General features: G+C 45.6%; 1 pseudogene; it reads right to left on the reverse strand.

Annotated features, from left to right (window-relative positions):
* Positions 1-2,497: 2,497 nt before the first annotated feature.
* LOC146183682 (putative fatty acyl-CoA reductase CG5065) overlaps positions 2,498-27,188 on the reverse strand; it is a 32,805-nt pseudogene continuing 8,114 nt past the window's right edge.

Consider the following 27,188-nt stretch of genomic DNA (forward strand, 5'->3'; position numbering starts at 1 on the left):
TTAGAACTTTTCCATGTCCATTTCCGGTTCTTCCGTTTGCTGAAGAAGGTATTCCTGATTCTTATGTTATTGCACTCTGCACACTGAACTAGTACCTCCCCTCTGGTATTCCTAGAACCAGTGCCATAGTCACCTACTGCCTGGTCTCCTGCCTGCTTTTTCCCTACCTTGGCATTGTTTTGCAATTTTTGCAAAACAACCTTGACAATTTTTGCCTTGTTTTATTGCGAAAGCAATAAAACAAGGCAAAACGGATGGATGTATGGAATATAGGATCGTCCCCTTTGAAACTGTGTGGTAACAGTAACTATGATGCTCATTTTTCTTCCTATATCTAATTATTATTTTAGATTGGTTAAATATAGCATCATTCTATTTATTGAATTTTTGTTTCTGCATTACTAACTTTATGCCACTTTTCTCCAGTCGTTTTTTGCAAGCTTCCATCGCGGGTTTATTCACCTGGCCACTGGTATCTCTAAACCCCAGAGCTTCAGGAAGGGTGACTGCGCCTGTATAGACTTCCGGATGAATACCATTGCATTCGAGTATATTATGGTCAATTGTTTCCCTGGAGTTACCACATGCGGGTCATGTGTCATCTTCATTGTTAACTTTCTTTTTGTAGCTGCGTGTTCTAAGGCACCCTGATCTAGCTTCAAAAAGTCGGGCACTGTCTCGAGTTATCAAAGAAAGCTTCCTTCCTGATCTGCCTTTTCCACTTTCGGTATAATTCCACACTGTTTCTTTTCCATCTAATTTATCCAATTTTTACCTTCTGTGTTTTTCGACTGTAAGGCAAGAAGCGCCGCCCGGCGGCGTTGGTGTACACTCGTTTCCGCTTGGTCCTCATAGCTGACGGCAGATGGGTGGTGGGAGCTCAACGGGAGCGTCGCCATCTGGCGGAGCTCGGCTGAAACGGTTGCTAGGCAATGGCCGTTCAAGGCCATTCGTGCCCACCGGCCACCGGCTACGCGACGAGGCGAAACCAGACGTAGTGTTCCTTTCGCAACAATAAATGCAAGAATTCGCTAAACGAGAAATGGAGTGCTGCTCTGGTGTGCTTCTTAATAGTTACGTGCGAGTGCCAGAATGACGAATGTTTTGGGAAGTTTCTGAATACAGTCACTGTAAGCTCATTGTGAATTCTATGATGTTTAAGCGCTTTGCAGCAATATATTCACGATTTTGCATGTTGCGGATAATGATTACCCGCCTCATGATGACCAATTCACCAAGGTGAGGCCGCTTTTCAAACACGGGTGTAAGCAGTCTTTTAAAAGAAATTCAATCTGATTTGACTGTATAATATGATGTGTTTGCACGCCGCGGAGCTACCTCTGCCGAATGATACAACTTTAGCATTAAATGTTTGGCTCTAACGCTGCCAGCAAGAGCGCTCTCGGCTTGGTAGGAGCCTTGGTGATAGACATGGTCAGCAGACTAATGATAAAAATTGACTACGCTTTTTGGGTTATATTTTCGACAAATGTTCGTCAGTTTGACGCTTCCGCGGCTATAGACAGTTGTTGCCGTCAAGTGTACATTAAAGGTGTATATCAAGAATTGAGAACTGTCATTTACCAACGCAAAAGGATCTCAAAAGTAAAAAACAAGGAGCCTTTTATAACGGAGTCGATGTAGAATATGAATTTACGGCGTTGTAACATCAAAGGGGGTATCACTGTTCTTACAAATGCTGACGGACAGATAGAAAAACTACTCAAGAAACGTGAAAAATGCATTCAGGCAGCTGTTTGATCCAAAGTACAACGCCAACATGGGAGATGTTTAACGAGTGAATCTAGACATTGCTAAGAGCTAAAACGAAACAATGTGAAGTAAATTACATTCCTTCCTTTTTTTTCACTTATCGTTTTGCCGCTTCTGTCAGAAATGCACTAATAAAATTCAACACCAAATCGTCAATCGTCACGCTAAAAATGTTGGTCGTTTTGACCGCGCTGTCCGCACTGTCATCCTCCCAAGATAAGCTAACGGACGCGCCAATAACCCCGCAAAAACTGCCCTCCACGCAAGAACTGCGAAATGAGATTCCTAGGGAAGTCTTTCAAACTATTTCACATTCTCGCATATTAGCGTATGTGCCCAGTGTTCATATATGCAGGCTGTAGCACGGTTAGGAGGTCACTTTTTGATTTCTTTAAAAGTAAACAAAAAAGTTTATTCATTCTGGCATGGCTTTCGTAATTTTGTAGTTAAGAAAGTAGTTTGTTTTTCTTTTTCATTTTTCTGAGTTTGGGCATATAAGGGTTAAAGCCAAATGACACCTTCATCTTCTCAGTAGCGTACCGGCTGAATATGCTAGACCATAAGGGCTTGCTCACCCTGTGATTTTTCATTCACAAAGTGAATGCCGGCACTATGAAGTGCACTACATAAATATTTGATATATTTCCTCATCTAGTTCATTACTGGCCTGAAGGCCTTTCATCTTCTTTATTTCGAGTTGTGTGAGATGAAACCAGGCGAAAGTTCATGCCTCTTCATACCGTCTTAACTGCTTCCGTGTCTGTGGTAATTATGTATCTTGGGGCTCCTTGAGAAGGTACTTGCGAATACCTTGCATGTAGTTGTCAGCGTATGAGACCCAATCCATTTTTCCGACGTTGATGTAAAATACCTGCGTTAATAGATCAAAACACTCATTTAGCGTGCATGAAATCTCAGAAGGCAGAGCTGCAAGTAAAATAGACACGAAACCTGCGCATTCTTTTTCACACAAGGCTTGCATATAAGTACGGCAATACATTGCAAAGACGCCTTCTTCCCACTTATTTAGACCATTTTGCCGGAGAACATTTCAGGCTTTTGATTATTGCACTGATTAGACGAGGGGTTGTTGTTCATTTCTATATTAATCGATGCTTTTATTGACAGTCCTTTGGGATAGCTATAACAGTGCGATTATAATCGTGCCCTCACTTTTCTTATTAACAAAGTTCTGAACATCAGTTTCAAGCTACTTAACCACTGATCCTTAGTTATCAGTGGCAGCATGTAAAATAATTATGCCTGCATATCGACTCAATGTCACTACCGAGGCAGTCTACATATCGAAGAACGATGGCGGTGCATCACTGTCCGACACATATCGTCGTGTCCGATATCTTTGGATAAATGCTTGGCGCCCTCAGATTGAATCTCGCCGCTGTCTATGCTCAGTGGTCTCAATTTCTATACCTCAGCTCAAGGAACCTCTAGATGCAACAGAGGCTATTGCTGCAATTACCAATCTCGACGTTTAATGTTAACCACTTAAAGTGGCGCGCACACTAATGTACACGTCGCACACTGCAAATTTTCGAATGAGCCCGGGGAGTATGGCACGGTTAAATTTCCTCGGCCTTCTGAAAAAAAAAAGCTCTAGTGTGGATACCCCAGCCGATAGCAAACACCTCCAGTTGCCAGTACAGCACAACAAGTCTTCAATTTTCGATAAAGTTACGTTGCAAATCTGAAGTTACCGATCTTATTTCCCCGCATTGCCAATGTACTCTCTGCCTGTCGCATTACCAACCCGTAATTTTTTAATAATCGTATTTGCAAAAATGAATGATATTAGGAACGAAAGTGAGTGCTCATGGGCCCGCCTAACGTGCTCGACTTTTATCGTATTTTTACCGAATATTATAAACTTTAAGTGTGCGATGCCCCATTTCCACTGGTGGCTCCTTCGCACTACCTTTTCCCCCTACGCATGTGAATACCCACAATGCCAACCACAACCCCGCCGATGCCTCACTAATAAATGCCTTTTATAGCTGCTGTTACACTGGCTGCATATCGTGCTTTTTTATCATTGTTATTTTACGGCAGCTAGATACAGTGTGGGGGCATTAATGGCTAAATAAAAACTCACCACGAGCTTAGGATCAACCTGTCATTGACATCAATGGCCTTCAAAACGAGTAACAAGGTCTGTGTATTACGCCACAGTGCTGTACAGCAGTTGCTGCCTGTTCATTGCGGCACAGTGCTTACTGACTACGGCGAGGGCGCGGCTAAAACAACATGCCGTGGCTCACACGAACTCTCTTCTTTCAAAAGCGTGAGACACAAACTAAAAAATGCACCCTCTTTCGTAAAGTTACTCTCTTACATCTCTTTCATTACACCTAAGCTAGAGTATGCATGCATAGCATGGGATCCTCACACTAAGTCAGATATCAAGCACCTTGAGAAAATACAAAGAAAATCAGTTCGGTTTATATTTCATAAATTCGTTAGGTTTGACGCACCCTCTCAAACAACGACAGATAATTCTATTCCCACACTTGAATCCCGCAGAAAACAGCTGAGGCTAGAATTCCTTTCTCTCCTGATAAATAACAAGCTTGCAATAAACCAGTCCCCTTATATATCTCCTGCATCAACACGCTATACGAGACATCATCATCCTGACTCACTGACACCCTAATATGCTCGAACTAACACGTTTATGTTTTCCTTTTTCCCTCGCACAATATCAGATTGGAACACTAATTTACAGATGGCTATGCATTGTGATTAATATTGTATAATTTCTTATTACTTTTGTTGCTGTTCTTTGCTCTTTTTTGTACTCAACTATGCCCCTCTGCTTGGACCCAAGGGTCTGCAGTATGTAATAAATAAATAAATAAACCGGCCATACTTGGGCTTGAACTATGCAACACCGTTTGAATAAATGGTTCACTTGAGTACTGCTTTGCTGCGTGTCAATTATGCGAACCATGCGCCTTTTAAGTGGTAAAATTTCTGTATTGCTTATTTTGCCCTGAGGCTGTGAATGGTTCATTTATGGTGCGAGTGGCGTCGCAAGTTTTACCTTTATGTGACCCAGCACATCACCAGGAGCGGACAGCCATCCGAACACGCCGCCTAACAGTGTTAGCGCAGTTCTTTCATTTCTGCGCAAGTACATATAGAAGCACGAATCGCAAACGCGAAAAAATGTGCGCTGGTTGAACGTATGCCTGAAAATGTACGTTTTAGATGCCTTTCCCCTCCATTTGTTTTTGTCACGCTCCTAAGGCGGGCGAATTTTCGGAGTGCGACTAACAAGCCTGCTTGTCAACTGCCAGTTCATGCCTTTTTTCATCCCTTCCTTCTCAGAACAACACACGTCTCCGTTATCCTTAAACTGAAATGTGGACGGCAAGCGTTGAGAGGTTTATTTATTTATTATTACCGAATTCTTGATTTCGAAAAGCGTCGACCAGTAACTTAATGATCAATGTCCGGTTGGAGATTCTTAGTATTTTGTTCTCTGTATTTATTGTTTTAATAATTTCGTACTGACTACATTCTCTTAACGTCTAAATTTTGGTCCACATCTGAGGCGAGCAAATTAGTACTAAATAATAATTACATATACACGGCGGGATATCGGAATTACCGTTATGCGAATTTCTGAATTACTTTTGGGCCTTTCACTTCAGAATGGTAACCTAGCCATGTAACATGAGCGTTCAGCCATATCTGAATTTAACTTCAAGCTGCATGCTGTCAACGAAGGTGGTATCTAATATGCTGATTCGTGCGCCACTGTTTCTATTTTTTTCTGAACGCATGCATATGAGCGTGAAGACGTCAACTATAAGTCACTGCGCAGGGCGAACTGCCGAATAACGTAACTGCTGGAGGTTATCGCTATGAATAGTAGTAAAATCGCTGGGTATTATCCGTCATTAAGCCAGTTGTGTATATAGTTATCTTTACTGTCCGCCTTTATTCCTGGTATTCTACGGAGGTATGAGTGCACCTGGTTATCTTTTGCAGAAAGGTCCTGCATCAGTCCAGCAACATTGCTTGACCGGAAGAGCCAGCTGTTCGTCGTAAAGAACTGCACTGTCTCGATGCCTTTGCGAACCTTCTTGTAAAGTGCTACGAACCTGCAAAGAAGGAAAAGCGAAATATCAAGTGCACACTTGCATTTTACTGCAGCCTATGGGGTAGAATGTCAAGTCATAGCAACACCTCAAATTTAGAAAGTGGTTTTTGAAGATAACGGCGCATGACACTGTAATACACCACCTCCCTATTCGTCATCTGTGTCGTTAGCATACCGCCCCAAAGCAGCATTACAACTGATCTGACAGTATGATCCGCATATTGCTTTATAGAAAGTGAGAAAAGGAAGAAAAATTTGAAACAATGCTGTTTTCCCCGTTGCCGGCGTGTTGAGTGTGTCGATAAAAAAATTGCGAGTGGTATGTGCGATTGATGCTGAAGTGACGAACTGAAGTTCCCGCAAATGACGATAAAAAATTACAAGTGTTGAACGTTGCTGAACCATATACTGAGCGAAAGTATTAGCTGCGGGTGACCGAGCGTTCTTCTCCTATTTTCTTTTTCTTCCTCAGCCCACATATAAAGCCCCGCTTTAACCAAGCCGTATGAGCGTGCCTTAGTGGCCTATAGGTGTAACGTGAGTGGCAGGGTCTTAGCAGGCTGCTTCTGACATAACCGTCCCGTGTGAAACGAGAGACTCAAGTTGGCAGCTCCTGCCGACCGCTTGAGTTGGTAGCCCAGCTCTCACCCTTGTGTAACGCGGGGTGTGACGTCACAGCATCACGTGGGTAAGACGTGGCTACCGGCCACGCTACGCTGAAGGCTCGAAACCTAGAGTAGTAGTGCTTTCGCAATAATAATTACCTTTGGTTCCCTTGGTCGAGACCTTCGAACCGACTTCAAGTGCCCAGTTCAACGGTCCGCTCATTACCCAGCTCGCTGTCGCCTCAGCCGTTGTCGGGGGATAAAGCTGCGCGTCGCTACAGGCCAGCAAGCCCGCTCCACGCTCTCCGTAGTCCACGAAGAGCCAATAGCCGTCGACAAAGGGATGCGGCTTCCCAAGTGGGACCGCTTCCCAGGAAAGGGGCAGCGGCAAACCAACTTTGATGAGCTGGCCGCTTGAGAAAAAAGCGCGACTTCCGCAGATGCGCCGGCGACTTCCGCGGGGAGAGCAGCTATGGGCACCATTGTAACTGGCGGGAGAGAAGGCGCTGGGTGGACCAAGATGAAGTAGAAATTCCTTACTTGTCCCGGGGGATATTCGAACTCAAGAAAAGGCGGAGGTAGGACGTTAATCTCCGGGTTATAGTACGTCGGCGACGACGCCCGCGTGGATACTCCCGTGATGAAGCCGAGTGGAACCTAAAAGTTATCGGGTGAAAGCTTCACGCTTGGCCTCCTGTGTCCCATAGTGCCAGCTTGTCAGCCAAGTTCATCACGTCCTGGGTGATAGCAGGGTCCCCGGCGAATGCGACCGCCTGACGTACGCGGTGAGCCGCTCACCTTCATCAATCCCCTATGAAGAGCAGTAAATAAAGAGATATTGCATGCATAACTTGTGTCCCTCTCTCCGACCTTCGGTACGATCCCATTCTAGATTCAGGGCCCCTGGAGGCGGTTGCGGGTTAAATCTTCCGACCCCTCTAGACCATCTCATTAACAAATCATTCAATTGCATCTATAGTCCAATACTTTCTAATCATTGTGAATATACACCACGTAGTTAAACTCACATGTCCAGTGGCCAGTAATTTCTGTTATTTTCCTCCTCTGTAGCCAAGCGTGCAACTGTATACGTACTGTTGTGTTCTGAAGAAGCCGCGCTTGTAAATTTGATTTTTTGTTGCGTTAGACCAATTTTGGTAGGTTTTTGTTTGGTTTAATTTTTTTATTATGGTGTTTAACTTCCTAAAGCGACTCATACTATGCGAGTTGCAGTAGTGGAGGGTTCCGGATAATATAAATTATTTGGGGTTGGTTTACAGCACTGACATCGCACAGTACACGGGAGCGTCAAGTTTCCCCTTGAACAAAATGCAGTCGCAACGGCTGGGAGCAAACCCGTCTTAACAGCTCAGCCGCCGTGGGGCTTCGAACCATAATGAGACGCACGGTTTCTCAATCTGGGGTTCTTGTTTGGCCTGTTTCCCCCTCTTTAATATACTCCAATATTTCTAGCTCACAGGCGAGATTGAGATGACAGGGTGATCATTCGCGCACTATTTATAAGGGACTATTGGTTGGACTTTTTTTCCCTTTATATGACTAAACTGAACTACCTTGCATGCCCTCATGAAAAATAAAGCGAAGTGTTGACGCATGCTCTCAATAATCGCTCTACATTCTAAACTGCAAACCTAGAAACCTAATTAGATCAACACTGGAAAAACAGAAACTTCATAATTAAATGGCAGCGCATGCATCAATATACCGTTCTGTGCTTCGAAACGCTTTCCGCAATCGATTAAGGAAATACAGAACCAACCTTGGTTGTCGGCCTCTAAGCTTCAAGACAATGTCCGCTGTGCGCGCAGGCAGGTATCGCAGGAATACCAGCAGCAGGTTGTGGTACAGCACGCAGTCGGTCATCCGAAAATGGGGATAAGACATCGGATTGGGCAGCGGGTGCTTTTTGATGGCCCTCTGCATTTCACTAAACAGTTCACCCCACGTGCGAGGATCGAAGTTGCTGCTTGTGCAGTTGTACACCCTGACGTGTTGTGGCCTGCAAAAACGCATTTGTGATTTTAAGTGCACATGTTCACTGTACTGAGCGAAAAGCCTAAGCACAAATTTGAACGGGGAAAAGAATCCCTTGGAGAGAAAGAGCAGCTACCAAGATCCTACTGTCACTCGCTGATGTCACTGTTGACTTTCCTTAGATAGTTCACTGCCAAGCCGGCAAACATGCCTGAACGAATGAACTAAAAATGCTTCGCCTTGAACAGAATCGACATTAGTCAGGATTTATTTATTTATTTGTATATTTATTTATTACTGCATTTGACGACTAGCTACTTGCTGCAATTTACTTCAACTATGTTTCTAGTGGTATAGTTGATTGCTCATACTAAAAAAGCAGTGCTAAACCAGCACGAGATAAGAAATGGCACTTTGTCACATTGTCACACAAATAAGGGCCGAAACTATTTCACCTAACAGAATTAAAAACGTCCACCTGTGAGCGCAATCAAACACAAGAAAATATGGCGGTTCATTTTTTGTTATATGGGACGGTTGTGCAAAAATATAATGTGTGTGTCGTGACAGTTCTTGTACCTTGTAAAGAGTAATATATTCGTTGTTTGCTCCCTCTGTTATTGTTAGGCGCTGCGTCGTGCGTTCGGTCAAGCAGTGTCTGCCGCCAGTTTTGTACCGTATCCCGCGCTGATGGACGCAAATAAGGAAAAATGTAGGATTGTGAAAGATTATAGAATGCAGGCCCTTGAATGAATGGGCTGTTTCATAGTAGTGCTAAGAGACAAAAATGCGCAGAATTGCGCACATGTACGCTAAAGGATGAACGCAGATGCTCTTTCGTCTTCTTTAGTGCTTTTCTTTTCACTTCTGAATGTTAAAAACAGTCACTACCTGAAATGTTTGGATAGCATATTTTTATATTGCTTTTTCGCCTTCCGCATAAGAAACAAGAGGTGCCTTTATTCAGCCTAAAGTGTGTCTGTTCATGCTGCATTCACGCTGTTTTTGAACAGAGCACTGACATCAGGCCACTCCCAAGCCTTTATACTCATCGTACTTCTATTAGGCTCGACTAATCCCTGCTGTGTATAGATTTGCCCTTGCTCATGCTTATTCATGTCAAAGACGCGAGATTCTGTTCTTTTAAAAGTGCAGTCCTACAAAGAGTGGTTTTGTGATAGAAGCGTCGCTTCTGTAATGAGAGAAAAAGAGAGACTATTTAATGAAGAACAGAGATTTTAGCAGCTGTTTAATTTTTGCTGACATGCTACTCTGTGTAGGAAGGGGAATTGGGGAGGAAAAGATTGAGAAAGACTTGTGAGGAGATTAAAAGAAATGAAGGAGGAGATAACGTGCGGCCATTAAATGAGTTATAAGGTGCATCGTGGAGTAATGGTATAAAATGAAATGATGGTCAAATGGAGAAATGGTATAAAAAGAAATGATAGCCAAGCGCTGCCTAACGGCTACAAAGGAAAGCTATACAACTTTCTCAGAAACTTCAGAGTTAAAGAAAAATTCGTCCTGATCCGGGAACCGAACCCGCCACCACCGCCTTTCGGGGGAAGTCGCTCTACCAACTGAGCTAACCAGGACTGCCAGCAGAGCAGACGGTAAGGAGAGCGAATTGATCTATAACTCGATGTGGTGATGGTGTTAAAGAAATATTTAGGGGAAACCCCCAGGTGCTGGAGTGCCCGGGTTCGACCTCGGCGGATGCGTTTCGATGGAGGCGAAATGAAGAGGCGTCCGTGTGCTGTGCGATGTCAGCGCACGTTAAAGATCCCCATGCGGTCGAAATTACTCCGTAGCCCTTCACTTTGGCTCCTCTTCCTCTCTTTCCACTTTCACTCCCAAATCCTTCCTTCCTTCCCTTACGGCGTGGTTGAGGCGCGTCCACAGAAAACAAGTGAGACAGTTACCGCGCCTTTTCCTTCCAATAAATCAATAAATCAGGTGGCTCAGCAACAGAGCCAGTAGCAGGCCCGTGCATTTTCTTTTCCTTCGTCCTACAGCCGCAAAAACAAGTATGAGTGCAGGGCGGAAGGTGGTGAAGGGTGGCTGTTCCTGGCGCTACGGGGCTGCGACGGTAGGTCAACGCCGCTTGCGGCGGGGGCTAGCCAGCCACCGAATTTTTATCTGTTGTAGGCCGTCATTGCACCCGCCACCGCTTAGGTGGTGGACGACGGCTTTTGCGGCGCGCATCATTCTCTCCCTCTTCTTTTTCTTTCTTCTCTACTTTATCACTTCTGTCCGCGCGAGGCAGCGGAGGTGGATGAGCTACAGAGCCAGTAGCAGGCCCGTGCATTTCATTTCCTTCTTACAGCCACAACAACCATGAGTGCATGTGGTACATGTGAAATATTTCTTAGCATTTATCCAAGCCTGTCCGACTTTCCACTGTACAGTGAAAAATTCTAGAGGGCATTTTGGACCACTAAAGTGCAATGAGGCGAAAGCCATTATGCCCCGCCGCGCTTGTGCAGTGATAAGGCGCCCGACTACTGTTTTGGAGTACCCGGTATGATCCCGACTGCGGCGGCTGCGTTTCGCTGGAGGCGAAACAAAGAGTCGTCCGTGTGCTCTGCGATGTTAAAGAGCCTCAGGTGGCCGAAATTACTGCGGAGCCTTCCACTGCGGCACCCCCTTCTATCTTTCTGCTTTCACTCCCACCTTCCTCCCTTCCCTTATGGCGCGGTTAGGTAGATGTCCACAGAAACAAGTGTGACGGATATTGCGCCTGGCCTTTTCTGTGAACCAATAATTATTTAAGCCATTATAGAGCACTGCTTCGTAGCACGCAACTACGGCACCTCTATCTCCCTCTCTTCTTTCACTCCTACCTTCTTCTCTATCTTTACCGCATGGTACACGTGTCCGCGGAGAATTGTGGCGGACACTGTGCCTTTTGTATCCTGTAATTCAATTTCAACGCCGCTGATGCCTGCTGTAGAAACGCCTCCTAGACATCTGGGTCGGCTTCTGTTTGCTCTGCGGTGCGTCGTTCGAGAAAGCGGCAAATTAAAAGCGCCGTACAGACATCTGGATCGGACGCTTTCGAATTTGTCCAGTGTGGAGGAGATGGTTGTTCCTGGCCCTACGGGGCTAGGCCTGGTCGGTCAACACCACTTGCGGCGGGGGCTAGCCGGCCTCCAATTTGGTGTGGGCCATCGTTGCACCCGCCACCTCTTAGGTGGTGGACGACGGCTGTTACGGCGCTCGTTTTTCTCTCCCTCTTCTTTTTCTTTCTTCTCCACTTTCTCTCTTCTGCCCACCTCCGAGGCTCCTCTGTCCGCACGAGGCAGCGGAGGTGGTGGGGTGAAGGGTGGCTGTTTCTGGCCCTACGGGGCTGGGATGGTAGGTCAACGCCGTTTGCGGCGGGGGCTAGCCATCTACCGAATTTTTATCTGTTATAGGCCGTCATTACACCCGCCACCACTTCGGTGGTGGACGACGGCTGCTGCGGCCCGCTTCTTTCTCTCTGTCTTCTTTTTCTTTCTTTCTCTACTTTCTCTGTCCGCACGAGGCAGCGCAGGTGGCTCTGCTACAGAGCCAGTAGCAGTCCCGTGCATTTTCTTTTCCTTCTTCCCACAGCCACAACCGCGGAGGTGGCTCAGCTACTGAGCCAGTAGCAGGCCCGTGCATTTTCTTTTCCTTCTTTCTACAGCCGCAACAACAGCCTTCTTCCTACAGCCACAACAACACAACGGACGCCCGGCGGGGTCAGCTTCGTATATGCATGAATTGTCTGGTGATGCCATGACCTGTCGGGACGGTACATCGCGTGCCCCTTGTCAAACACCAGCATTTCATTGAACGAATCAAAGTTCACCTGCGTTCTACGATTCGTTTACAGGAAAGGGAAGGCCCAGTATCTGTCACTCGTGGAATCCCGCTATCATTCTCACGGTAGACAAGAGGAATTATGGAGAACGTTTCACGATCCGGGGCGTGGCGCAGTTGATAAAGCGCTTGGCTGGGGATCCAAGGGATGGAGGCTGTATACTCGGTGGAGACAAGGCTTATTAATGAGAAAGCGAAAGTGCTCGAAAGCGAAACCCTCTTTGCCGACAGCCTCTGCAGACAGCTCCTGCTGACAACGATGAGAGCTTAAAGACTTTACGCTTAAAATGAAAGACCACACGGTAGTATCGCGCTTCACACGCTCAGGTTGCTTTCATGGCGGTTGAAGTAGGCGAACGCGCGTCACTTCAGCTCCGCAAATTTTGACTGATTTCACCGGAGCAACGCTTTCTCGCCACCGGATTTTATTCGGAACTGGAAGACATCAAGTGCTGGATCCCCTGCATGCCATATTTCAAGCGGTAGGACTATTTTTCGGATCTTTACCGGACTTTAAAGTTATAAAGCGGGCGCCAGCCCGCTAACCCTGACGAGACGCCCAGCTCGACATCGGGAGAGCATGGGACGCTAGGCTTATCGACGACGGTGGCGCCTAGCACCGACGCCTCTTCAAACAGAGACCATATGGCGGGGCCCACCCAAGCCTCAGGTGTGTCGCTACAACCACCACCAAATGTCGCCCTTGACGAATTTCATGAAAAGTTGAAGACGACTTTAGAGATGCTGAGTGAGGAAGCGAAGACGGAATCCCATCAGATTCCTCGTCGGAACCAGTCGGGTACAACAACGATGCCAGTTGGGAGCTTGTTCAATCCAAGCGCCAGAAAAAACTTCAAAGACGAGGACAACGGAAAGGCACGGGAACCGGCCCGGATACTCAACCTCACGATGGAAAATGACTGGGTAATGCGACCAGTTGCAACAAGACTGGACAGAGGGAGCAAAGAAGGCCTACACGAAGACTGCCGCCACTCCCCAAAAACGACATCAAAATAATGTTTCGAGCCAAGAAAGGACTCATCATGAAATCACTCACCACACACCAAGTACCATACGTCGTTGTCATGGCGTGCGGCCAACAATGCAAGGACAAGTACATACTTGTAAGGCATCGAACAGGATCTAACATCATTATCGTTAGCACCCTACATAAAAAAACGGCTCACCTGGTGCGGCACATTACCCGCCTGAAATTCGCCGGAAAGGCGTACAAGGTAAATGCACAAGGTAACGTGGCAGCTCCTGAGGACGTCCTTCGCGGCGTAGTACACGGTGTTGACCCAGGTACGTCTCCCGAAGAGCTCAAAGCACAATTACGAGTCACAACTCAAGGAGTGACCATTCTCCAGGGAAGGATGCTTGGAAAATCCAAGACCGCGGTGATCAAATTCGGCAGCGCGATCTTGCCGAAATTCATAATATACTACGGAAGTGAACTACCATACTACCAGTACCGCCACACGAGGCAGGTGTGCTACGTCTGTTTCCAGCAAGGACACCGCTCCAACGTGTGCCCCACACCGGACATTATTATGTGTGGACTATGCGGAGATGAAAATCCGACCAAAGGCCATGTGTGCGAGCTTAAGTGCCTAATATGCGGTGAGGCACATCGCACCGGATTCAAAGAGTACCCGGACGCTGCCCGGACAGATAGAAAAAAGCAAGACAAGACCAAAGCCCAGCGGGGGCGACCCCGCAAGCGATGGTTCACCTCAGAGGGAGAGACCTCGAGGAGCCGATCAAGGTCCAATTCATTTCCGCCTCTGTCGCCGGTCGGTTCACAGGAGGGGAACAAACAAGACAAGAAGAAAAATAAGCTTTCCCAGAAAGGCGGCAACAAGGTAAGCTGGGCATCTACGATTGATCCGCACTCGGTAGAAAACAGTAGTAACACAAACAATACAAACAACACAAACAAAAATATTCATGTCAAAGCAGCTAAAGACGCGAGCAGCGGTGCGCTCAGACGTGAGCTTGAACTCGCTCTACTCAGACAAAATGAGCTCGAACACAAGGTCGAGGAACTAACAAAAACACTAAAGGCAAAACAGCGGGAGCTCGAAATCACTAGAGCCCTTCCAAAACAACAACCACAACCATCCAACAATGCAGAACTTGAAACACGAATGCAACAAATGATGCAGCAGATGATGCAGGATATGATGCGGCAAATCCAATCTCAAATGCGACAGATGCAAGCACAATTTTAGGGGAAGATCTCAGAAGTCAGAAGTGCTTTTCGAAAACAAAGGCATAACGAAAACATTAGGGAAAGAGCGTACAACCGTCCAGCGTTTAATGGCGTTCACTGTAGAAGGAGGCAACAGCAGTGACACGTTAACATGACCAAGACGCGTAAGCAAGAACACGAATACTTAGAAATTTGGCAATGGAACTGCAGAGTCTACCGCAAAACGCAGGGCCTCATAAAACAATATATAAACACACAGCTTACACCCTCCCCCCCCCCCCCCCCCCCCCCCCCCCCCCCCCCCCCCCCCGATGTGATTGCGCTCCAAGAGATTGGAACCAAGCCCACTTTACAGGGGTACGATGTTTACGAAAGCCAAAACGGAGGTAAAGCAGCCGTTCTAGTCAGCAAAGCCATCACCGCGATCAGGCACGATACCATCGCCGACACAGACATCGAGCACGCGCTTTCGAAATCATTCCGAAAAAGCGAAAGGGAGGAAGCACATTTGTACTGAACGTGTACAGCCCGCCAAAACAAAGAAAAGCCAAATTCTTTGAACTCTTCCACGGAGCGCGCAAGCTGTTCAAAAAAAATGCCCTCATTATCGTAGGAGATTTCAATGCCATGGAAACGGGTTGGGGATTCCGGAAACAAGATATCAAGGGAAGAAAATTAGCGGAGGCAGCCGAATATTTTGGCTGCAGTATAATCACATATCCCGCGACCCAACGAGAATAGGTAATAATGTGAGCATGGACACTTGCCTGGACCTCACGTGTGTAAGGAAGAGCAGGGGTCATAGTGGGAAAGCATGATGAAAAACCTAGGCAGCGATCGCTTTATCCTCCGGACGCGAATAGCAGCGGATAAAGTAAGACGCCGGATCGGACAAGCAAAACTCACGGACAGGAACGTGATTCGCGGGGCTTGCAAAAAATCTGAAGGCGGCATCCAATCACTGGAAGAGTGGAGCGGCATGTTGACAGAAACGGGAGACAAATGCAGAAAAAGTGTAAGACGAACAACAACACCCGAAGTAGACGGGCATCTTCTGAGACTATGGGAAGCCAGACGCAGTCTCACCAAAAGATGGCGGAAGCAAAAACACAACAGGAAACTAAAACTAAAGATATCAGAAGTTACGGCAAGAGGTGAAGAATATGCAGCGCAACTCGCAAAGAAAAATTGGGAACAATTCAGCGACTCGCTAAAGGGAGTCTTGGGTACGGCCAGAACCTGGAATCGCCTAAAAGCACTAATCGATTCAACGGAACACAAATCAGAAAACAGTAAAAGAATCCACAGATTAATCCACTCCTTCAAGGGTTCGGACACCTACCTTTTAGAGAAGGCACGAAAAAAAATCTTTCGGTGATTAAACCCCTCCCGATACCAAGAAACCTATCACGAAGCCGAAAACGAGAGACTCGACCACCCAATAATTGTGGGAGAAGTCTACGCGGACATAGGGAATACGACCAGAAACACGGCAGCAGGTGCGGACAGAATTGACACCGCCCTGATCCGTAACCTGAGTGTCGACCTGATACAAAAGCTCGTAAGCTTTCTAAACAACCACTGGGAGGCGGAGATAGTTCCCGAAGACTGGAAACACTCCGAAGTAATTATGATTTCTAAATATGGCAAAAAGCACCAAATTGAAAATCTCAGGCCCATCTAGCTCTTAGCGTGCCTTGGCAAGCTTTAGGAGAGGGTGGTGATGCTCAGACTGCACAATTGCATGGAAGATAATGACCGCGTACCCCATACCATGTTCGGCTTCAGAGCAAAACTCTCGAAGCAGGATGCGCTCCTCCAAATACAAGATGTGCTCCGCAACGTGTCTCGAACGGGTGAAAATGTCATAATGGCCCTCGACATCAAAGCAGCATTTCATAACGTCAGTCACGAAGCGATCCTTACAGGCCTGGACGATCTGGACTGCGGACGCAGAATCCACGGGTACGTCAAACCCTTCCTGTCAGATAGAACTGCCACCATCGGCATGGGAGACCTTCGATCGACCAAAATTCACGCTCCAAACAAAGGAACACCACAAGGGTCAGTCATCTCACCTATCCTCTTCAATATAGCTATGATAGGTCTAGCACGAAAACTAGAGAAAATTGAAGGCATCAGGCGCGCCATGTATGCAGAAGACATAACAGTCTGGACGAACACCGGTTCCCTCGGAGAGAAAGAAGAAAAAATACAGGAAGCGGCCTCCTGTGTACGGAAATATCTCGGAGAAAGAGGACTCGTATGCTCGACAGAGAAATCGGAGCTGCTTCGAGTGTCGAAAGGCAAACAAAACCGGACCGTCCCAACCAGTGAGGACCTGGAACTCAACATCAACCGGGAAGGAATGCCCATCCCGGAAAAGACAACAATAAGAATATTGGGTATGTGGGCTCAAGCCAACCAACGCAGTAGTCACACCTTTATCATGCTCAAAGCAACGACACTACAAGTGACACGCATGATCACCCACATCACCAAAAGGCGGCATGGCATGCGCAAAGAGGACACACTAAAACTAGTTAGAAACCTGGTTATGAGCCGGATTATGTACAGGGACTTGATTATTTGGGGGCTGGGATTTAAAACATTCATATGCAAAATCTACTGCCCCCTTCGAGCTGAAATAATGTTCACAAAGTATCAAAATATCGTCTACGTTATCTGATAAGTGATTCAACTTCGTTACTTGCCTAGATTTTCCGAAATCGAGGAAAAACTGCTCTCGGCGGCGTGCACAATTTTCGCAGAAGAGAGTCTAAACGCTGCTTTGACATGGTGCGTCATCTGTCGAGCAGTGAGGCAAGCTCCATCCCGGCCGTTGGCGCGCTTGCCTCGCTGCCCGACAGATGACGCACCATATCAAAATAGCTTTTCGACTCTCTCCTGCGAAAATTGTGCACGCCGCCGAGAGCAGTTTTTCCTCGATTTCGGAAAATCTAGGCAAGTAACGATGTTGAATCACTTATCAGATAACGTAGACGATATTTTGATACTTTGTGAACATTATTTCAGCTCGAAGGGGGTAGTAGATTTTGCATGGAATGTTTTAAATCCCAGCCCCCAAATATTCAAGTCCCTGTACAGCCTACCGTACCACTGCCTCAACAAGAGCTAAATACAACAAGCGGATGTCCTGCTACGTAAAGCGTATAAGACAGCGCTCCGACTACCGCGCAACACGCCGACAGAAAAACTCATGGTGCTTGGATTGCAAAACACCTTCGAAGAGCTGCCTGAAGCGCAGCTGGGGTCGCAAATACTCAGACTGCTGCAGACAGCAACTGAAAGAGCGCTCTTACAGAGACTCGGATACCACGAGCAGATGCGAGAAATAGCGAGAACGGAAACGATCCCCGAAGAACTTCGCAAGTCCCTCAATGTAGCTTCAATCACGAGAAACATGGGCCCTAACCTCCACCAAGGTAGAAGGGAAGCAAGGGCCGAATTCATTCATAAAACATACGCTCCTCAAGACACGACCATGTATGCAGACGTGTCCTCGAGAGGAGGACACAACAAAATTGCAGTGACCACTGTGGTCGATTCGTCTCTACACGAAGTGACCAGCGCCTGTATGCAACATTGCACAGCAGCAGAGGCCGAGGAAGTAGCCGTTGCTCTAGCGGTGGCAGAGGGGTTAGAACCGGGCGATCGCTAACGATACTCACGGACTCTCAAACAGCCTGTCGAAATTGCATGAATGTTAGGATAGGTCGTCACGCGCTCCATATACTCCTCGAAGCGAGCGACAGAATTAAAATCGACGAAGAAAACAAGACCAGAAACAAAATTATGTGGGCACCGGGGCACATGGGGGTGGCAGGGAACCAAGAGACCGACAGGATAGCTTGACCATACACTACTTTCCGAGCATCCAAAGAGTCCGCGGAACATTTTCCAGCACCGAAGGCACACTCGGCCATACTAGAAAACTATAGAGGCAGAAGAATGCGATATTCCACACCGCACAGTTCTCTCAACAGAGAGGAAGCTGTCATTTGGAGACAATTACAGACGGTTTCATACTCAAACCTAAACATACTAAACAAAATGCACCCTACCATATACACGGACAGATGTCCTTGGTGCGATGAAAAACCCACACTATGTCACATCACAGGGGCCTGTCAAAATATAGTCGTAGTCCCCAAATTTCGAAACCCGAGTGAGGAGCAATGGGAGACTGATGTTCTGCGACCACTGCGAAGACCAGCAAGGTCTTGTGCAGCGAGTTCAACGGGTGGCAGTAGCCAGCGGAGCCCTGGACTGGGGGAAACCGACCATTGTTTAGAAGTGGACGATGTCGACGGAGAAGGCTCTTGTCGATGAAACAAACAGAGATCTCTGAAGACGTTCCAAAAACCGCCAAAATAATATAGGGCTAAATAAGGTTTTTCCTTCCTTCCTTCACAAGCTCACGATGGCCGTGCATGAATGCGTTATGCCTGACTACGTACTGGGAACTGGGATCTTGCGATCACGCCCGAGAATGCCCTCGAAGTGTGCCGTAAAATAAGTTAAAGCGATTGGTTGACAGATTAAATATATTTTGCGAATTCGAATTACAGAACGCAATATGAAGCGAGCATCTACTGTGGTAAATGGCGTGATGAGATACGCTGTCACACGCCCTCGGGCAAACAGTGAAAGCCAAAAAAAGAGGCATGTTATATGCAACCTCAGACCAACCAAAACGCGCAACTGCGCTGCCCTTGATTCCGAAGAGAACGTCGCATGAAATGCCGTGGTCCTTCAAGTCCACGTTAAAGTGGCCGAACACATTTCCGATTACCACATCATCTCTCTCTCGTATGCTAACTTCCCGGGCACCGCCCAGCGCAGCCGGCACAAAATCGTCCCCTCGAATTTTCTGCCCAAGGATGCGGGATCGAATCCCGGCAGCAGCAGCCGCTTTTCGATGAAAGCGAAAAGCAAGGCGCCCGTGTGCTGTGCGATGTCAGTGCACATTAAAGAACGCCAGGTGGTCGAAATTTCCGGAGCCGTCGACTAAGGCGTCTTTCATAACCTGAGTCGTTTTGGGACTTTAAACGCTATAAACAAAACCAAACAAATTCACCTGTCCAGCATGGCTGCCAGCGCGCATCCCGAAACATAGAGTTCCTAAATTAGAGTTCCTAATGTCTGTAGCGACTATATTCCTAGAATCGTTAACTTCCCTTCCTTGCGGCTTTTCAGCCTTGTTTTTGTGTCTTTTTATCTACCTTCTCTACGTACAGGTTTGATTTCTCAAAAATGCTACGTCAGTGTTTTTAGGATGTCTTAAGTTTTCATAATGTTGCCATGATCTGTATCTGTGTTTCCCTTCTTTAAACAGGCGCGTTTCTATACCTGGCTTCACCTCAACAGAAATGTTTATCCTGCCTCTATTTCGAATATTCTTGTTTTTCATTTGCGATTGCGACGGTCATGCTGCCTGACAGGGCACTACTGAAATACGAGTCCTCCTTTTACTCAAACAAGTTGCTAGTTCAGCTCTTTCTTATTCTTCTGCTCCGTATTTCTTCTGCACTGAGTCTTCCAAGTAAGGAAACAAACCAACTAGTCAAGCAGCAAATATTGCTCAAGCTAATAGCGGAAGCGTTCAAGTGTATCGACAATAAATCTTGATATCTCGGTAGTCAGTCATAAGATAACCGAACAAATAACGACTAAATACGAGCTCAAAAGCTCGAGCGAAACACAGCGCTGACACTCCGGAATGCGTCATCTAGCTTCGCCACGGTCCAAAAGCGAGATGAAAAGAGGCGGCGCAGGAGAGACATCTACGACTCTTGCTTCATTGAGGAGATTTAGTTGCATATAACGTAGTAGCTAATGACTCTGTTCTGAATAGTAGGCGTGAGATAATGCAGGCACAAATTAAAATATTAGGGGCTAAGTGAGTTGCAAAAAAGCATCTATTTACACGAAAGACGATGTGCAAGAAGAGCCGCGTGCAGTAACTGTCTACGCTATTGTATGCGTTGACAGCTACTGCGCCCGTGTCATATATACTCTAAAATGCGGAGCTTAAGTGTGCACCTTTTTTGTGTATCCAGTTGTCGTATTTTCCTTATTCAAAAGCCTATTTTCACCTTCCCTTCTATGCCTGTGAATAATCCCGAAGAATGCAGTGAATGATTAAACTGGAGATCTCTGCGGTCGGTTTAAGTATGCGTTTAAGCATTAGAATTGTTTCTGTAATTGCTAACGTTGCTTCTGAACGCCTGTACCTTCATCAAGCTTTGTAGCTATCTAGTTGAGCGCGTGCTAAATGCCACGTATTAATTGTTCAGTATTGGCTTCAGTATTAGGGCTTCCGGAACATCAAAACGTGTTTTTTTTGGTAGGGCCTAGCTTCGATTATCCAATGCCGAACGTATGTATACTAGCAATATACACAAAATATATACTCCTTCGCAATGTAAAGACATTGGTTTTGGTTTAGCGATACCACAGTTCTATAATAATAACTTTGATTGCTCTTTCCTAGTCTTTGTAAATAATGCGTGTAGATGATTACTTCGCTATAATTTATGCGCATGAGGCAGCGCTTTAAATCCTCGTGCTAAAAACAACTTCATTTAGCATTTTCTCTCGTGAATTGTTTGTTTTCTTTTGTGGGGTTTAACGTCCCAAAGCGACTGAGGCTATGGGAGACGCCCCCGTGAATTACTAACGCACAAAATCATTCGCAGTCTCTTCTACATATGCGTTTTCGGTTCCTTTTCAGACACATTCGTGTCAAAACTGCCGTATAACAAGTTGCTAAGGGAGTCGGGAAATAGAACCGGAAATTGAAGTACTCCAGAATTGAGAGAGCAGAATTACGTGTCGTGACAACTTCTCAAAAATTGATTCAGTGAACGTTAAGTGTAATTATTACCTTGTCGCGACGGTGTGCCAGGCAACGCATATGAGTACATTTGCCACAATGTCCACAGGAATGAGGTCCGCTATGCATCTCTTTTTCATCACCACCGAAGGTAGCAGACCCAAACCCACCTGCGTATGTTTTACAAAATTCAAAAAAAAAAAAGGTTACTTTCAATACCGTGCGAATCGCGGCATTCCCAATAAAAGGAACGATAGTTAATGCATACTTAAAGATAAGAGCTTCAATCATCTTAAAAAGAATAACACCGTTGCACCAATACTCACGGAGGTGATAATACCGGTACAGCCATTGTAGTTGTCAATCCAACCCTTAAGAAAAAGAATTAACTGTGTAAATGTATGATAGTCATTTCAAGCCTTTTTCATATTATAAGTGAATGGAATTAAACGCGCAGCCAGCTGCTCATAAACGCACTTTCAAACACATCAGGCAACACTTCACTCTTGCTGGAGCCACATCTGCAATACAATGATGGTTCGACAAGGAAACTAACCCGCTCATAAGGTGTCCCAGAGTCCTTTATCCTTATGACTCAGTACTAGTACGCGAAGATCAGGCTGATGCCTCACCGGAAAGGGCTCTTTCCAAGAGGCCGTGACAATCGACGGCCGAACTATGGTTACCGGAAGCTGTCCTCGCTCGTCTACGATTAGTGATTCAGCCACTGCCTTGGTTAGAATATAGTTATTTGGCTGCCCAACTGAGAATCCACGCATTGTTTCAGCTGTCTTCTCGTCGACGCATCTGTATCAAAAAGAAAAGGGACCTCCGATTACTGACCATTCTTCACACTTGATGTTTTTAGAGTGAACAGCTCCACTTAGCTAATATCTTGATCTAGCTAATACCGACTTATTTGTGTTATAAACGATGTAAGCTTATACCGACCACATTTCCGCAAAAAAGTATAAAACATTAGTACGACGATACTCACTGGGTTGCTTCGATGATTTTCTGCGCGTCTACAGGTGAGGGGTATATGATTTCGTGGACTTCGTTCTTATTCCAGTTTGAAAATGCTGTTGATACGTGAACCACAGCCTATACGACAAAGAACGCGGCAAAGATGCCATCAGTAAAACGATTAAGCGCAAGAATAACTCACTGCAAGGACTGTCGCTTTCTGTGAACCTGCATTTGAGTCTACGTTATGCGCGTTTAGAATTATGTTCTGTGTGCATTCTCTGTGTTAGCAGTCTCGCTGTCTAAGCTGGTCTGACGGTGTATTTTACTCAAACAAAACAATTATCACTGGTTAAAGATACTTGTCTTGTCAAGTAAAATAAGACTCTTTACTCGCATAAGGGACGTGGAGGTGTATTTTCTCTAAACTGTTTAGGCATTGAACAGGAAAGGCTGAATTCTCTAGTCTCTGCGTAGAAGGCGAATAAAATAGCCATAAGCTTCAGCATCATTTAGCTTGTGTTGGCGCACGAAAACTTGGTATTAAATGGCGGAACACGACCATGAATGCACACACAATAAAAAGCGTCATAAACGTTCTCGCTGGGAAGAAAGTGTGGGCGCTGAAATCCAGGATGCCCTAGATTTGAGGGCACTGTCCAAACCAAGTACCCTGAGTGAATTTCGTGACGACCTGCTTTATAAAAAAAACACATCTTCGTTTTGCTCAGCCTGAGAAATATGCAGATTTGTAATCAATATTATAAAATTCTGATAACATTTTAAGATTTTAAAAGCTTCAATTTTTCAGCATATATGGGAAAAGACAAAGACGGATCTTGAAGCTGCCGACATAGCAGCCGACATATGCAGAAAACGTTCCCTGTGCTTTGTTGACAACAGTTCATTGTGATTTATCATCTACCACTGACAAATTTCACAAGGAGCCTGTGTGATACATAATTAGCTGTTCGATAATTTCATAGCACAAAGAATTTCAATGGCTCCTGTCCTTCATTTGCATCATTTTCTTATGCACAGAGTTATCCACATTCAAGTATGTACTGTCGCCTACATTTCAAGAATGTTCTGTTGGGTCGTAACAGGTAGACCAGCATAACAGCAGCGTTTTGTTATATTTTTTATGTCAAGAAACCGCTAAAGACCCTCGGCACGAGGGTGTTACATAGGGGGATGGTAAAATTTCGAGCATGGAGATACAAGAAAAAACACCTAACATGAGGAACTGAATAGAAATAAAACAAGAAACAATCAATAACCAGAACAGTCCACAAGTATCCAAATGGGGCATTATCCTGCATGTTTTTCTCACAATCTTAATAGTAGTCTGCCAAGCATTCATTATTGGTACAAAAGGGTTAATAACTTACACAAAGTTTTGGCATCTTCCTACACAATTCCAGAACGCATCGAGTACCAAGGACATTGAGTGCAACCGCCCTTCTGAAAAATATATTCATTTCAACCCTTAGAACTTGGCCAGGAACTGCACTCTTAGACGACTTGTGCATGCTCGTTGTTTATGTTGAATCCCTAAATCAACGTTCACATAAGTGACTGTGCATCTTATCAACGACAAAAATATGAATGTAATGATGAAAAGCTTTGTACAGCGGGTTCGCGATGACAGGTTCGGCCGCTACCTTTAGTCTAGGACACAGTTTCCTCTCCTCAATATGTGGGGCAGGGATTTCCAACTCTTCACTTTGCCGCCTGCTAGTCATGCCAGGTGACGCTTCGCTCTCTTGCTGTCTACAGCGGCTGGCAGGTGGCAAAAATATGAACACGGAAGGTCCGCGGCTGAGCAGAATCTTGTGCCCCAAGTTCGCCTCTGCTACTTGCAATAATGCGGCCATCCAGGGCACCGTACCCCTGTACACTAAGCTTTGTCTTAAAAGTGTAGGATGTCACAGGTGTAAGGAGTTCCTCAGGATAAAAACCGTCTGTTTATCAAACTGGACGAGATGTCTGCGTTGCAGGTGACCACGGCAGGCTGTAAGACCGACAGACCTTGCACGAATGGAAACTATCACATGGGGACCCGGGGCGAAGAACCGCCCTTTAGTAGCCCACTGGTTACGCCGACTTCAACAACGACACTTTTCAATACAAGAATGGCCACCTCAGAGCTGTGCTCCAAGAAACACCTGTGCCCCTTTTTCTGCAGCAGGCTCTTACATGTGTGCACAGCTTCGAAGAGTACAGGGTGTACCCAAAATGTTTTGCAACTCACTTAAGAGGCTCACGAAACCTGACCGTGGCAGCCGAATGAAAGACAATGGACACCTCTTCGACTAAAGTTGTTTGGTCTGCATCACTGAGTCCCAAGTTTGGCATAGCCAGGTCCCCTGCAACCACCATGACTTTTTTAAGGGTTGCAGGTTGCTCTTGCCTCACGCGGTCAAACACCTGGAGAAATGAGAATTTGTTAAAATGTTAAATCACTTAGAGAAGGAAACACTAACAAGGTTAAGCATGAACTCCTACACCATATGAGTAACCACAATCTCTCCAAAATGCTGACAGATCACAAGTGATCTCAGACGCAGCTCCCTCCAGACACATATACACAAATATTACCGTTATAAAAATATATACAACAATTTATACAATCAGAGGCACAATCAACGCCAAACTTACCTTTTTTACAGTAACGCGTTCCTGCGTACTAAAATGAAGACGTTAGCAGGAATTGTGAAAGCAATGTGAACAGACTTACTGACCTAAAGTCTTCATCTTTTGATGCACAATAATACTTCCTTTTGATTCATCGTTTCATATATGTTCATGTTTAAATATGCAACAAAATTGAAATCATTTCATTTCATTTTTTATCAAAGATACATCACTTAGTGTGCATCTTTTATAGCCTGAGATCATAAAAGCTGCCGCGCTGTTGGCGTTATTGTTGTTGCGAATGTAAGAAGGAGGAAAAGAAAATTAACGGGCCTGCTACTTACTCTGTAGCTGAGCCACCTCCGCTGCCTCGTGCGGACAGAGGAGAGAATAGAGAAGAAAGAAAGCAAAAAAAGGAAAGGAAGAGAGAAGTCGCGCGTCGCAACAGTCGTCATCCACCACCAAAGCGGTGGCGGGAGCAATGACGGCCTACAACAGATAAAATTTCGGTGATATGCTAGTCCTCGCCGCAAACTGCGGGTGCCTACTATTCCCAGTGCCGTAAGGCCGGGACGAGCCACCCCTCCCTCTCCTGTTGCCATTAAAACGTGTAAAAAAGCTGAAAGAAAACGCAGTATACAGCACGGAGAAAAAAGAAAAAAAAAAAACATTCATATAGACAGTCACTCGTTTGATTCTGCGTTTCTGTGTCATTCATTTTCGCTAGTGTAATTCCTCATTTCAGTTAAAACCGGATAGCCCAGATAACACCTTATTCAGGAAGACCCTGCATTAATGCCTGAAACAGCAATCGGCCGGAAAAATTGAAAATTTAAATGCTAATACCCATAAGAGACCACTTAATGCCGAATCTCTTGCAATAGAGATTATAGAACGCAGATCACAATATAATCTAGCAGGTCAGAGCATACGAGGTAGTTCAGGCACCGCAACATATCGAGAAACCATACATTGTATCCCAAAAGGCTCCATTTTTCAAACCAACTTCCGTGTATAGCGCGGCAGCACAATGTTTTCTTTTGTGCTCTAAAAGATCAATCCTTCAGAATATGCTCTGCCATGCTGGCTCACTGTATTATCTGCCAAGAAATTTGTTTCTTGACTGCGACAGCCGCTTCATAGAGCCCTTACTATGCTATTTTGCTCATAACACGTAATTAGCTGCAGTACCTTCATAGTACGCAGACATAGCCATGCCCTGAGAAACAGCATTAACGTGAAGCTAGCGTCGGCTGCAGACAGTGCGACACGCCGCATGACGTTACAAAGTACAACAACACTTCTGCTAGTATTGTGGCCAATTCTACAGTGCAGAAAAGATGTCTGGGCTAACGCTCTTCTGAATCTCTTTCTTAAGATGTTGCCAATCTTCCAAGGTGCATATCAGGTCACTTAAAAAGCGTTCAGTGATTAATACGTTAACAGCGAAGGCCACCTTTGCAAATTATGTTTTCAGGTAGGAAGGAGCCTGAGGGCAACATTTACCTCAGAGTTTAGCATCGTCTGAAGCCTCGCCGCCGGTTCTTCGCCGCGTTTTTTTCGTACGAGGAGATAGAGTCGTTTCAATCCAGGACAAGAATGAAGCAGTTTTTCAACCAGAACCTGAAACACAAAAGAACGTTTGTGTCCAGTGGAATAAAAAAAAAGCGGAGGTTAAGACGAAGTTCTCTTTCCTCTAGTCAGGAAAGAATACCTATTTTAATCTTACGATACACTGGAGTATCCAGACGGCTCAATAACGAAGTGCCTTCCCAAGACAAAAAGCAGTAAAAATATGACTGGAACATGTTCGCATGGAAGCCGTATGAAAATGTCGTGTTCAACAGAAAATACTATATTATACATCTGCCCGGTCTTTCCGGATACGTGAAGCGCAGAAAATTCCAGGGTAGACGTAGGTTTCGCGACACAAAATCGATGCCATTTTTGCCTCTGAGCAGGAGCCTTATTGATATCGCTTCGAAGGCGGTCTTAATACTTTGCACCTGCCCCAGCTTCTAAATGTGCAGTCTTTGTCACAACTTTACAGCACGAGAGGTCTTCTTCTAAGCTGTGTAGTGGCGCTTCTAGCACTCACGAAAGTGCTTTCCCTTGCAGAGGGTAGGAAAAAACATCACACCTTCAGGAGATTTGGAGCACTAAGAATGAATT

This window comes from Amblyomma maculatum, chromosome 7 (assembly GCF_055883805.1).
Source record: "Amblyomma maculatum isolate TAMU_Amacu chromosome 7, ASM5588380v1, whole genome shotgun sequence".
Taxonomy (NCBI): Eukaryota; Metazoa; Arthropoda; class Arachnida; order Ixodida; family Ixodidae; genus Amblyomma; species Amblyomma maculatum.